Here is a 14,812-nt window from a genome sequence, read left to right on the forward strand (position 1 = left end):
TATCATTATTAATCTTCCTGACTATCAATTGCTCCAAGTGATTCCAAGTCAGGTTTCTCGTTGTAATCTTTGCTTTCTGGTATCTTAAATTTCTCCGAAATGGGGTAAATAGAATGACTTCTCTAGGGTCTCTTTGCTGTTGGGGACTAACAGGGCTCCCTTTTGCCCAGCCAAATTTTGATAGTACTGTATTAAGAACTTTGTTTCAATCCCATCAATGACATTTTTATTCATCCCGTTTTTAAACAACCACCTAAAGATTTCCACCCAGGTGTGACTTGTCTCTTGACTCTATTTTCCTTTTCCTCTTTGTTTAACCCCCTCAAAGTTTCCTTTATCCACTCCATTTCTTAATGATTATTTAAAGTTTTCTACCCTCTTAGCATGAGTTCTTTGGCCATCCCCTTGTTAATTAATGTTTTTATTAGCATCTTTAAGAGCCATGGAGGGAAGCTGAAACAGCAAATTTGTTAAGTCTTCTTGGACTGTTGCTTGATTTTACAGCAGTAAGGTTACATAGGGTGCCCATGCAAATGAAGTCCCATAACCAAGGCATTTAACATTGCCTGGATAATAGGCATATTCAGTGGGTGAATATCCTGAATAAATATAAATAAAACTTAATGAAGCCTGACCCACTTGACTTACATAGAAATAATAGCCACTATTTCATCTGGGGTGTTCCACTTGGCATTCACAATGGAAATCAGATTGTCCCATTTCTCAGGGACAACAGACTTCATAGTGGCTTTTATTCAGTCCATTCGGCTGGCTGTTCCCTCAGGCACAACCTGCCATGTGTCTGGATCATATGTAGCCATCAGTGATTGCTCCATAGTGATCCATGGGCCCCATATCAATCCAAATATACTCTTCTACTCTGTAGCATTCAAAACCAAAGATTCTTCCCCTAAACTATTCATTCTTATAATCCATTTTAGTAAATGTTTCTCAAGGAGCTAATAAAACCAAGTACGTAATGAGATGACTTTATACTACCTCGTTTCAGTAATTTCTTTGTTTAGCCCTCTTCCCACATGAACTAACTTCTTGGAATCAAGAGTTCTTAGGGGAACTTTGTTGTTCCAGTATAATTCTTCCCTTTGAGGCTAGTGACTAAAGCTCATACTAACCAAAATATGAGCTTGGTTGAACAACAAAGTCTGACATACAGTCCATTGTGGCTATTACAGATACTTATAATCAAGGTATTGTGTATTTTACTTTTTTTATTATTAATTTGCATTTTCTTATGCCTCCAGTAAACCAACTACCTAGAAGTTTGATCGATCTCTAACTTCCATTGGTAAGTTTTACTTTCAGGAACTGATCACAGCACAGTTGCTCTTTCGTACCATGGGTGACCACAAGATCACTGCTGAATCAAACGTTCCTCATCCTCCAACTTTTCATCCTTTTTCTCACCAAACTACATATTTCTATGATCCACGGCCTCTCTAATTCTGTGTTCTTCAACAGCAATTCTGAGATTCTTTCTCGTCTTAATTGTGTGGGTGTTTTTTTCATCAATTCTCCAATTCCCCAACACCATCTTGGTATCCAACAACTTAATTCAACTCTGACACTAACTACCCAAAGTTGGCACAAATCCCACAGGTTATTGGTTTAGTCCCACAAGATTTCTACCACTTCAGATGCCAGTTGCAAGTCCTAGGGTTCACCCATAATGTTGGTTGACTGGCTATGAATTCAGGCTTTCCTACCACCCCTCTTCAAGTTTGATAATTCACTACAAAGACTTATAGAATTCAGGAAAACACTTTACTTATATTTAGCAGTTTGTGATGAAAGCATACAACTCAGGAAGAGTCAACCTGAAGATATATACAGGGCAAGCTATAAGGGACAAAACAGCACTTCCATGCTCTCTTCAGGTACACTGCCTTTCGATCACATAAATGTGTACACCAACGGGAAACTCCTGGTATATATATATTTTTTTTTTCATAAGAAATTGATATTTTCAAAAGGACAACAATTGTACAATGTTGTATTTGTCAGAGTTTGAAGAGAATCTGATATATATGTATATATGCATATGTATGTATGTACAGAGGGTGCCAAAAAATGTATACACATTTAAGAAAGGGAGTATCTGTTAATTGTAATACTCAATATGTACCTATAACAAAAGATGAATACAAGTCACGCTTGACTTCTGCAATTACAAGAGGTGCTCAAAGTGGTTACCATCAGCATCCAGGCACTTCTGATAATGGCAAACTGCTGCTTGAGCATACATAACATCTCTTAAAATGTGTATACATGTTTTTGGAAGCCCTGATATATATATATATATATATCAATTTAGAATTTAAAATTGATAAATAAGGCAGGGTATTTGATCATCATTTGTAATATGATACATTCAATCTAATTGAGACTTATGTTCACTTACATGGAACATTTCCCAAGACACTGAATTAATACTAATTAACAACAAAGATTGTTGCTTAATTGGGATGGTAATTCTGCTTAATTGAGATGGTTTCCAGTGATTAAATTGTACTCAAAAAGAAATATCCTTGATTGGTTTAAAGGCTAATTATGCTTTGTCTCCTCTCTAAAGACCTTTCTGAAGGTACTGCTAACAGACAGCCAGAAAGAGTTTCACACCCCCACCCCCACCCCACGCTTCTTTGGTGTAGTTGAGCTGCTTAAAAGCCCATTACTTAGCATCTTTTTAAAAACACTGTGTGATTGTTCTTTTTCAGTGAGGCTACTTGAAGAAACCAAGTTTAGCAAACTCTAATGCTCTCAACATAGAAATTGTTCCTTCTTTTTGGTGTCAGGATCTGAAAGCTGATATAAAACAGTGCACAGAACTATCAAAGCAGCATTTGTAAATGATAACTTGACTCAAAGTATCAAATAGGGAGCTAAGAGGAACAGGCATAAAACCATTAGAAATCAGTACAAAGAATTACAAAATCCAGTATTTAAATTTGTGGTAGAGACTAAAAGTGTTACATAATTCAGAAGAGGGAAATATTATCATCGTCTGGGGAGAGATTCAATGAAAGGAATATTTAAAAAAAATTAGATTGATAGTAGAAATGGATTGGACTAGAGAGACTGGGGAGGGGATGACAGAGAAAGCTGAGTTCAAGTAGACTAGGCCAGAGATAATGAATGTCTGAATAAACTAGAGCCCACTCAAAAAATAAACAAACAAACAAAAGAAGATGTAAGGTAATGAGAACTTAATAGAGGGACATACTGGGCTAAAATTTCAACTAGGTCATATAGAGGCTCTAAGATGACCCAGGAAATCATGTTGCCTACAGATTCAACTGAAGAATAAAATTTCCATAAGGAGCACATATTTTGAAATATGATATGTCATATCTCTTAAATACTCTCCGGTTTGCAGTCACTCAAGTCTTGGCCTTTTTTGGTGATGTTTCTTTTCCCCACAGCTGCCTGTATAAAAAGCTAAGGATTTAAGATCCCATTTTTCTTGATGAGGGCTCATGTTTCTGTTCTGGACTATGGCAGGAAGAATTCTATAATAACTTAGTCATCAAAACCCCAGGGAATGTTTTGCATTCTCTTTTGACTTTGCTGAATTCCAGACTTTTCTTTAAAAGTAAGTTTTAAGAATAAAATATTTGGGGCTTAACTATTAGTTTGAATAGTATTGAATGGAGACAGGGGTAATTTGATACTAAATTCTAAATACCTTATACAAAGTTTACATCCATATACGGAACACAAAGTTTTCAGTAACAGCCTATGGAGACCATATTAAGAAGGCATTACAATGCTGTTACAATGTGGAATTTTAATGATTAAACAATTTAACTACAATTCTATTTGTAGTCTTATATGAGACAATTTTATTGCTATTATAATGTCAACAGAATCTCAGAGCTACTGCATTATGATGTCTTGTTGTGAGTATATGACTTTGGGCAAAATCGTTTTAGGGTAAAACTACAGCTACCTAATTGTTGTATTACCACTATTCGAAAGTATTGTATAATGGTAAAACAATTTAACTGGAAGTCTGCAGAGGTTATTTACAATAACGGACACAATGAAATACTGTCAAGAGGAGTTATATTGCCAGAAAGCAATTTAAACACAAATAGCCTACATTCAACCTTAGTTAAGTTTAAGGCATAATCCTACCAAGGCAAGGCAATTCAAGGCTTCTTGCCACAGTACTTTTAGTGATGTCCCCTTGTGACTAAGCAATATTGACAGAATTGGTCATCTGTGAGAGTGTAGTGTAACAGCAAGTAATGTTACACATGAGTGTGAAAATAGTTATTACAATGTGAACGAAGTAGAAACATGAATATAAACATTTTGTGTGCCACTTAAAAACAGTAAGACTTAATTCAACATTGTACAAAAGTCTATTTCTCCACTCTATTAATACTCTTTTATCAAATTACATAATGTTTAGACAATAAAGTAGCTCCCTGAACTTGAGGGTGTATCTTAACTTGGACTGTCCATATGTTCGTGGGTTTATTTGTAAACTGTATGTAGTTTATTAAATTAGCAAAAAATATACAATTTAATCAAGCTTGCAACTGTCTATCAAAATAGATATTAATATGGGCCAAGCAGGACATGTATCCAAAGTGAGATATAAAGCAAAATGACAGTTAATTGTTGAGAGACTATCCTGCACCCATAATGTTTATTTAGATTGCTTCTCAGTCTAATGTGCTATTACTTAGCCTATAGTTTCTTCACTTCCTCTAAATTGCTAAGGAAAATAAATTAATAGTTTGAAAAGAAAAAAAGCACTGTTTCATAATTAATCATGAGAATGAACTGTATTGTTCTTAATTACTACAGAAACAATGAAAATGAAACATACCACTTTGATAGTTCATTAATAATCAATTAACATTGTAGAATAATGTGTACTTGAATTTAATCAAAGGTTAGGCCAAATTTCTTCAAGTAGAAAACCAATATGAAGGAGGATTTGAATTGTCATTTATTCTGTAACTTTCTAAAAACTGTTTTATTTTCCTAGAAAAGGTCACTCTAGTTTCAACATATTTTTTTATATTTATATTGTGTTTTAATTATGTTTGGGTAAATATAGCTGACTCTACATATATGGAAGTAGAAGGAAGTTTATTGTCTTTTTATACAAAACAAGTACTTGGTAAAAAAAAAAAAATGTAGCCTAGAGAATAGAACTAAACATGCATTTTTTTCTGAGTCCAAAAGTAAGAACATAGATAATGACAAAAGGAAAGTTAGAGTGAATTTCTCTTCATTTCACTGAATAATTTTTCATTTTTTTCTGCTATGTACTTTCAAATTTCATGATCTCATGTGCTCCAAAATAGGAAGACCACTGAATCTGGATTTAGAGAAGGAATGGTAAGAAGAAGCATTAGAGAAAGAGACTATTCTCTGATAAATTTCCTTTTTCTTGAATTTTCTAATGACAACGTTGTTAAAACTTTCATTTCTGGCATTTTAATGTTATTCACTAACACAGCTTTAGTAGTAAATAATATAATTAACAAGTCTCCTGATGTAATATATATATATATATGAATTTCCAGTTTGACTAACACTTCCTCAAATATGCACAAGGTACAGAGTAAAACTTAATAATCTATCTCTTTTCATGGTGTTTGGCCAGTAAGAATTTAGTAAGTACATTGATAATTTAGGGAGATTTAGTAGTCTGTGTGTGTATGTGGGGGAATATTTTTTCTTTTTTTTTCTTTTTCTTTTTTCCTTTCTTTTTTTTTTAAATTTATTTATTGAAGTGACAATTGTTAATGAAATTGCATAATTTCAGGTGTACAATTCTGTATTACATCATCTATAAATCTCATTGTGTGTTCACCACCCAGAGTCAGTTCTCCTTCCATCACCATATATTTGATCCCCCTTACCCTCATCACCCACCCCCACACCACTTACCCTCTGATAACCACTAAACTATTGTCTGTGTCTATGAGTTTTCGTTTCTCATTTGTTTGTCTTGTTCTTTTGTTGTTTTTGGTTTATATACCACATATCAGTGAAATCATAGGCTTCTCTGCTTTTTCTGTCTGACTTATTTCGCTTAGCATTATACTCTCAAGATCCATCCATGTTGTCACAAATGTTCCTATATCATCTTTCCTTAACACTGAATAGTATTCCATTGTGTATATATACCACAACTTCTTTATCCATTCATCTGTCGAAGGACATTTTGGTTGTTTCCTTGTCTTGGCCACCATAAACAAAGCTGCAAAGAACATTGGAGCACACGTGTCTTTATGTATAAATAATTTCAAATTCTTTGGGTAGATACCCAGGAGAGGGATTGCTGGGTCATATGGTAATTCTATTTGTAATTTTCTGAGGAACCTCCACACTGCCTTCCATAGCGGCTGCACCAGTCTGCATTCCCACCAACAGTGTATGAGGGTTCCTTTTTCTCCACAGCCTCTCCAAAACTTGTTGCTATTTGTCTTGTTGATGATACCCATTCTACTGGGGTGAGTTGATATCTCATTATTGTTTTTATTTGCATTTCTCTGATGATTAATGATGTTGAGCATTTTTTCATATGTCTATTTGCCATTTGTAAGTCCTCTTTAGAGAAATGTCTCCTCCGGTCCTCTGCCCATTTTTCAATTGGGTTGTTTGTTTTTTTGTTGTTGAGTTTCATGAGTTCCTTGTATATTTTGGATATTAAACCGTAATCAGAGGAACTGTTTGCAAAAATCTTCTCCAATTCAGTCAGTTTCCTCTTTATTTTGTCGACGGTTTCTTTTGCTGTGCAGAAACTTTTAAGTTTCATATAGTCCCATTTGTTTATTTTAGCTTTTACTTCCCTTGCGTTTGGAGTCAAATTTCTGAAATGCTCTTTGAACCCAAGGTCCATAAGTTTAGTACCTATGTTTTCTTCTATGCAGTTAATTGTATCAGGTCTTATGCTTAAGTCTTTGATCCATTTTGAATTATTTTTGGTACATGGTGACAGATAGCAGTCCAGTTTCATTCTTTTGCACGTGGCTATCCAGTTCTCCCAGCACCATTTATTGAAGAGGCTGTCTTTCCTCCATTGTATGTTCTTAGCTTCTTTGTCAAAAATTATCTGTCCATATTTATGTGGTTTTATTTCTGGGTTCTCAATTTATTCCATTGGTCTATGTGTCTGTTTTTCCACCAATACCATGCTGATTTGATTATTGTAGCCCTGTAGTACAAGCTAAAGTCAGGCAGTGTGATACCTCCAGCATTGTTCTTTTTTCTTAAGATTGCTTTGGCTATTCAGGGTCTTTTGTGGTTCCAAACAAATCTGATGATTTTTTGTTCTCTTTCTTTAAAAAAATGCCTTTGGGATTTTAATGGGGATTGCATTAAATCTGTATATTGCTTTGGGTAATATGGCCATTTTAACTATGTTGATTCTTCCAATTTATGAGCATGGAATGTCTTTCCATTTCTTTGAGTGATCTTCAATCTCTTTCAAAAATGTCTCATAGTTTTCCACATATAGGTCCTTCACATCCTTGGTTAAGTTTATTCCTAGGTATTTTATTCTTTTTGCTGCAATTGCAAAGGGAATTGTTTTTTGTATTTCTTTTTCTGAGATTTCATTGTTAGTATATAGGAATGCAATGGACTTTTGTACGTTGATTTTGTAGCCAGCAACTTGACTGTATTCGTTGATTGTTTCTGACAGCTTTTTGGTGGAGTCTTTAGGGTTATCTATATATAACATCATGTAATCTGCAAAGAGTGATATTTTAACTTCTTCATTCCCAATTTGAATGCCTTTTATTTCTTTCTTTTGCCTGATGGCTCTGGCAAGGACTTCAACACTATGTTGAAGAGCAGAGGTGATAGGGGAGAGCCCTGTCGTGTTCCTGAACGTAGAGCAAAGGGCTTCAGTTTTTCACCATTAACTATGAGATTAGCTGAGGGCTTGTCATAGATGGCCTTTATTATGTTAAGCTATTTCCTTCTATACCTATTTTATTAAGTGTTTTAATCATAAATGGATGTTGTATCTTCTCAAAGGCTTTTTCTGCATCAATTGATATAATCATATGATTTTTGTCCTTTATTTTGTTTATGTGATGTGTCACGTTGATGGATTTGCGGATGTTGAACCATCCTTGTGCCCCAGGGATGAACCCCACTTGGTCGTGATGAAAAATCTTTCTAATGAATTCTTGTATTCGATTTACTAGAATTTTGTTTAGGATTTTTGCAGCTGAATTCATTCGACATTTGGTCTGTAGTTTTCTTTATTTGTGTTGTCCTTACCAGGTTTTGGTATCAGGGTAATGTTGCCTAAGAAAATGATTTACGGAGTACTGTCTCTTCTTCAATGTTTTGGAAGAGTTTCAGCAGGATTGGTATTAGATCCTGTTTGAAGGTTTGGTAGAATTCACTAGTAAAGCCATCTGGTCCCAGACTTTTGCTTTTGGGAAGGTTTTGGATGACTGATTCAATTTCGTTACTGGTGATCGGTCTGTTTATATTGTCCAGTTCTTCATAGTTCAGTGTTGGAAGGCTATATGTTTCTAAGAACTTGTGCATTTCTTCTAGGTTATTGAATTTGGTGGCATATAGTCCTTCATAGTATTCTTGCATGATCCTTTGTATTTCTTGGTGTCCGTGATAACTTCCAATTTTTCATTTCTGATTTTGTTAATTAGTGTCTTCTCTCTTTTTATATTAATGAGTCTAGCCAAGCATTTGCCAATTTTGTTAATCTTTTCAAAGATCCAGCTCTTTGTCCCATTAATTTTTTCTATTGTCTTTTTGTTCTCTATTTCATTTAGTTCTGCTCTGATTTTTGTTATTTCCATCTTCTGCTGACCTTGGGTTTCACTTCCTTTTCTTTTTCTAGTTTTTTAAGATGTAACATGAGGTTATTTATTTGGCATTTTTCTTGCTTCTTGAGATAGGCCTGTAATGATATAAATTTCCCTCTTAAAACTGCTTTCGCTGCATCCAAAAAATTTTGGTAGGATGTATTTTCATTGTCATTTGTTTCTTTGTATCTTTTGATCTCTCCTCTAATTAATTCTTTGATCCAGTCGTTCTTTATTTAATCTCCATGTATTTATGTTTTTTCCTGCTTTGTTTTTGCAGTTGATATCCAACTTCAAAGCCTTGTGATCAGAGAATATGCTCGGTATGATTCCAATCTTCTTAAATTTTGTGAGGCTTATTTTATGTCCCAATATATGGTATATCCTTGAGAACGTTCCATGTATACTTGAAAAGAATGTATAGTCTGATGTTTTAGGATGAAGTGCTCTATAAATGTTAATTATGTCCATTTCATCTAATGTGTCATTTAGGTCTGCTATTTCGTTATTTATTTTCTGTTTGTATGCTCTATCCATAGCTGTCAATGATGTATTTACATCCCCTAGTGTAATTGTGTTTTGGTCAATTTCTCCCTTTAGTTCTGTTAGTAGTTGCTTGGTATATTTCGGTGCTCCCTGATTGGGGGCATAAATATTGATGACTGTTATGTCTTCTTGTTGTATAGTCCCCTTTACCATTATGAAATGTCCATCTTTGTCTCTTGTTGTCTTTTTCACACTGAAGTCTGTTTTATATGATATCATTATGGCTACACCTGATTTTGCCTGGGTACCATTTGCTTGGAGTGTCAATTTCCACCCTTTCACTTTGAGTCTATGCTTGTCCTTGTAGCTGAGCTGTGTGTCTCGGAGACAGCATATGGTTGGGTTTAGTTTTTTGATCCAATCTGCTACTCTGTGCCTTTTTATTGGTGAGTTCAGTCCATTTACATTTAGGGTGATTATTGATACGTGAGGATTTCCTGTCATTCTATCTTTAGTTTTCTGGTAAAGCTGTGTCTCCATTGTTTTTTTGCCTTTTTGCTGTTGTCTATTGTTTCTGTGTGGTGTATTCTATGATGTTTCCCTCTGTTTCTTCTTTTACTACAGTATATATTTCAGTTCTGGATTTTTTTTTTTTTGAGTTATTACCCTTAAGTTTATTTAAAAGAAAGTTTGATATTTGGAGTATTCCATTTTCTTTAGCACGGTTACTTTCTCCATTCCCATATTGCTGTTCAGACCTTTACTCTCCCCCTTTTTATGTTGCCACAAATTGTCCCTGTTGATGGTCGAATAGCGTCCTAGAGTATTTCTTTTTTTTCTTTTTTTTTTCCTTGAGTATTTCTTGATGTGCAGTTTGTGTAGTAGAAAATTCCCTCAGCTTCTCTATGTCTGAAAAAGTCTTTATTCCTCGTTCATATCTAAAGGATATCTTTGCTGGATAAATTATATCTCTCTTTCAATAATTTGAATATTTAGTTCCTCTCCCTCCTGGCTTGTAGAATTTTTGCTGAAAAATCTGATGATAATCTAATGTGCTTTACTTTGTAGGTTACCGTCTTCTTTTCCCTGGCTGCCTTGAGGATTCTTTTTTTGTCGTTGATTTTAGACAGCCTCAACACAATGTGCCCTGTTGAAGGCTTGTTGGGGTTGAGGTAATTAGGTGTTCTATTTGCTTCTTGGATTCGAGGATCCTGTTCTGTCCACAAGTTTGGGAAGTTCTCATCGAGAATTTGTTTGAATATATTGTCTGTTCCCTTCTCTTTCTTCTTTTTCTGGTATGCCCATTATTTTTATATTGCCCTTTCTGATAAAGTCAGAAAGTTCTTGTAGAGTTCTTTCATTTCTTTTAAGTCTGCAGTTTCTTTCTTCTTCCATTTGTGTTATTTACAGGTTTCTATCTTCAATGTCACTGATTCTTTCCTCCATCTGGTCAATTCTACTATCTAAGCTGGTTATTTCATTCTTAATTTCTTCTATTGAGTTCTTAATCTCCAGAAATTCCATTTGGTTGTTTTTTAGAATTTCAATGTCTTTCGTAAAATGCTCATGTTGTTCTTTGATTGTGTTTCTGAGTTGATTAAATTGCCTTTCTGTGTTTTCTTGCATCTCCTTGAGTGTTTTCAGAACTGCAATGTTGAATTCTCTGTCATTTAAGTCACATATTTCCATATCTTTAAGTTCCTTTTCTGGAGACTTTTCACTTTCTTTCTGAGCTGTCTTGTTGCCTTGATTATTCATGGCAATTGCTGATTTATTATTTCTCTTCCTAGACATCTACAGGAGTGGCTTCTCCAATAGGTTGATAGGAAGAGGTCCTTCTTTTGTTTTCCAATACTTGTTGGTAGAATGTTTTATTTTCTCTTCGACTGCAGCCTCTTTTTCCCTCTCTCACACAGTAGTGCTATATTTTCTCTGCACTATTCCAGGTTCTCTGACAATGGGGATATTCCTTGGGAAATGGGCTTCTCCTCTGTTAACAGTTCGCCTGGTGCATAGGGCACTCATCCCCGTGGGGATGCGGAGAGCTTTTGAAGTTCCGCAGCTCTTTCTGCCCCAGATTCAGAGCCCGTATATTTCAGCAGTTCTGTTTATTCCTGCAGGGATCTGCCCAGATAGGTGGGGCCAGGGGCGGGGTGAGTTGTGAGAGGTGGCCCAGAGCAATGGTGGCCACCACCAGCACAGCCGTTCCCGCTTCCACAGCTGCCTGCCCTGTGCCGGAACTAGTTGGGCTGTGAATCTGTGTCTGCCGTCCACAGTTCACAGAACAGCAAATATTCTGTTCTTTTGATCTGCCACTGCCACTGTTCTGCTTGTAGCACCGGGCAGGTGGGGGCGGGGCGAGCTCTGGGAGGTTAGTGAGGGCCGGCTAGTCTCAGTGCCTAAGGCTTCTGTTCTCTGCTCGGCAGTGAGCACTTAAACCACTGTTTTCAGCCTTCTTCCCTCAGTGTTTTCTCTGAGGTCTCTGCCGTGAGCGTTGGGTTCAGCCGTGTTATATGCTGCCCCCTCAGCCCTGAAGGCCATAAGCGGAGCCCTAGCAGTCCTAGTTCTTCCCTCTCCCGCAGCTGCGGTAGTTCCGAGATGCAACGAGTTCGGAACACTGAGCTAGGTCTGCCTCCTGTGCCCACCCGCGTGGCTCGTCTCCGCACTTCTCCCTTCCCTCCTGTCCCGCTCGTGTGATTCCCCCACCTTTAGGTGAATTCAGTAATGGGCCTTTTCATCTTGCCTGTCTGCTGTGCAGGGAGTTTTTTGTGGTGTTATTGTTGTTCGATTAGTTGTAAATTCCAGGGGACCTTTGCAGAGGCTCACCTCACGCCACCATTTTGATGATGTCTCCATGTATAATCTTTTCAATGTACTGTTGTATTCAATTTGCTGGGATTTTTTTTAATGAGTTTTGTATCTGTTTTATCAAATATATTGGTCTGTAGTTTTTTGCTTGTTTATTTGTTTTTGTATTATCCTTAGTAGATTTTGGTAACAGGATAATGTTGGCCTCATTAAATGCGGTAGGAAGTATTGTCTCCTTCAATTTTTTGGAAGAGTTTGAATAGGGCAGGTATCATATCCTCTTTGAATGTTTGCTAGAATTCACTAGTGAAGCCATCTGGTCCTGTACTGTTGCTTTCTGGAAGATTTCGGATGACTGATTCAATTTCCTTACTGTTGATTTGTCTATTTAGATTTTCCAGTTCTTCGTGATTTTGCCTAGGAAGGATATATGTTTCTAAGAACATGTTCGTTTCCTCTAGGTTATTGAATTTCTTGGCGTAGAGTTCTTCATAGTATTCTTGGATGATCCTTTGTATTACTGGGGCATCTATGGTAACTTCTCTTTCATTTCTGATATTATTTATCTGTGTCTTTTCTTTTTTTATCTTAGTGAGTTCTAGTCAAGGGTTTGTCAATTTTATTAATCTTGTCAAAGAACCAGCTCTTTGTTGCATTAATTTTTTTCTATTATCTTTGTTCTCTGTTTCATCTAGTTCTGCTCTGATTTTATTATTTCCTTCCTTCTGGTGACTTTGGGTTTCATTTCTTCTTCTTTTTCTAGTTCTTTAAGGTGTAATGTGAGGTTGCTTATCTGGGATTTTTCTTCTTTCTTGAGATAGGCCTGTAATGATATAAATTTCCATCTTATTACTGTTTTTCCTGCATCCCAATAACTTTGGTAGGATGTAGTTTCATTCTCATTTGTTTCTATGTATCTTTTGATCTTTCTTTTATTTCTTCTTTTTCCCAGTCATTCTTTGGTAGCATGTTGTTTAACCTCCACTTACTTGTGGGGTTTCCTGCTTTCTTTTTGCAGTTTAATTGCAATTTCAAAACATTTTTTTCAGATAATATGTTGGTATTATTTTAATCTTAAATTTGCTGAGGTTAGTTTTGTGTCTCAACATATGATCTATCCTTGAGAATGTCCATGTGCACTACAAAAGAATGTATTGTCTGGTGTTCTAGGATGAAATGCTCTGCAAATGTTGATTATGTCCATTTGGTCTAATGTGTCATTTAAGTCTTATATTTCCATGCGGAATTTTGTTTGGATGATATAATCATAGGTGTTAATGGCACCTTTAAGACCCATACTGTCATCATGTTTTTGTGAGTTTCTCCTTTTAGTTTTGTTAGTAGTTGCTTTATACATTTTGGTGCTCCCTATTTAGGACTATATATACTCATAAGTGTTATATCTTCTTGTATTGTCCCCTTTATGAGTATGAAATGTCTATCTTTGTCTCTTGTTACCTTTATTCTCCTGAAGTCTGTTTCATCAGATGTAAATATGAATATACCTGCTTTTCTCTGGATGTCATTTGCTTGGAGTATTTTTTCTATCCTTTCACTTTGAGTCTATATTTGTCCTTATAGCTGAGATGTGTCTCTTGGAGGCAGCATATGGTTGCGTTTTGTTTTTTGATTCAGTATGCTATTCTGTGCCATTTTATTGATGAGTGCAGTGTGATTATTGATTAGCATGATTATTGATATATAAGGATTTTCTATAACCATTTATCTTTTTGTTTTCTGTTAAGTCGGTGTCTCCATTTTTTCTTTGCTTTTGTGTTTCTGTCTCTTATTTTAGGTTGGTTGTATTCTAGTTTTTTTTCTCTGTTTCCTTTTTTTATGTCATATGTCTCAGTTCTGCAGTTCTGCATTTTTTTTTGAGTGGTTTCATATATCCAGTAGTTCTTTTTCTTCAGCATACATCTTATCTCCATTCCCCTTTGCATATTCAGACATTTACTTGCTTCTGTTTTATGTTTTCATTGTCACAGATTATCAATATTTACACTGTGTGTTCATTTCTGAGTTGCAGTAGCAAATTATCTTCTCATATTTTTTAAATATTCTTGTCTTCTTTACACTTTATGTTATGTTTAAGTGTATCGTTCCCTATTCTTTGTAGGTGTTGCCATTTCCTGCTTCTGTCTGTCTGTTAGTAATCTTGCTCATAGTTTTGTATATTTTTGTCCCTGTTTCAGGTCAAATAGCCTCCTTATTTATTTATTTTTTTCTGCAATGCAGGTGTTGTGGTGGAAAATTCCCTCAAATTCTATATATCTGGAAAGGTCTTTATTCCTCTTTCATATCTAAAGGATAGCTTTGCAGAATATATTAATCTTGGCTGGTAATTTGTCTCTTTCAATAGTTTGAATTTATTTCCAGTTCCTCCTTGCTTGTAGAGTTTTTACTGAAAATTCTGATGATATTCAAATTAGCTTTTCTTTGAAGGCTATCATCTTCTTTATCCTGGCTGCCTTAAGAATGTTTTCTCTGTCATTAATTTTTGACATCTTCAGTATAATATGCCTTAGAGAAGGCCTATTAGGATTGAAGTATTTAGGTGTTCTCTTTGCTTTTTAGACTTGAGAATCAAGTTTTTTTACATAGGTTAGGAAAGTTCTCATTGACAACTTGTATAGATTCTGTTTTCCTAGCTCCATCTGTTTTCCTTCTCGTATATCTATTATTCT

Source organism: Rhinolophus hipposideros, assembly GCF_964194185.1.
Source record: "Rhinolophus hipposideros genome assembly, chromosome: X".
NCBI classification, from domain to species: Eukaryota; Metazoa; Chordata; class Mammalia; order Chiroptera; family Rhinolophidae; genus Rhinolophus; species Rhinolophus hipposideros.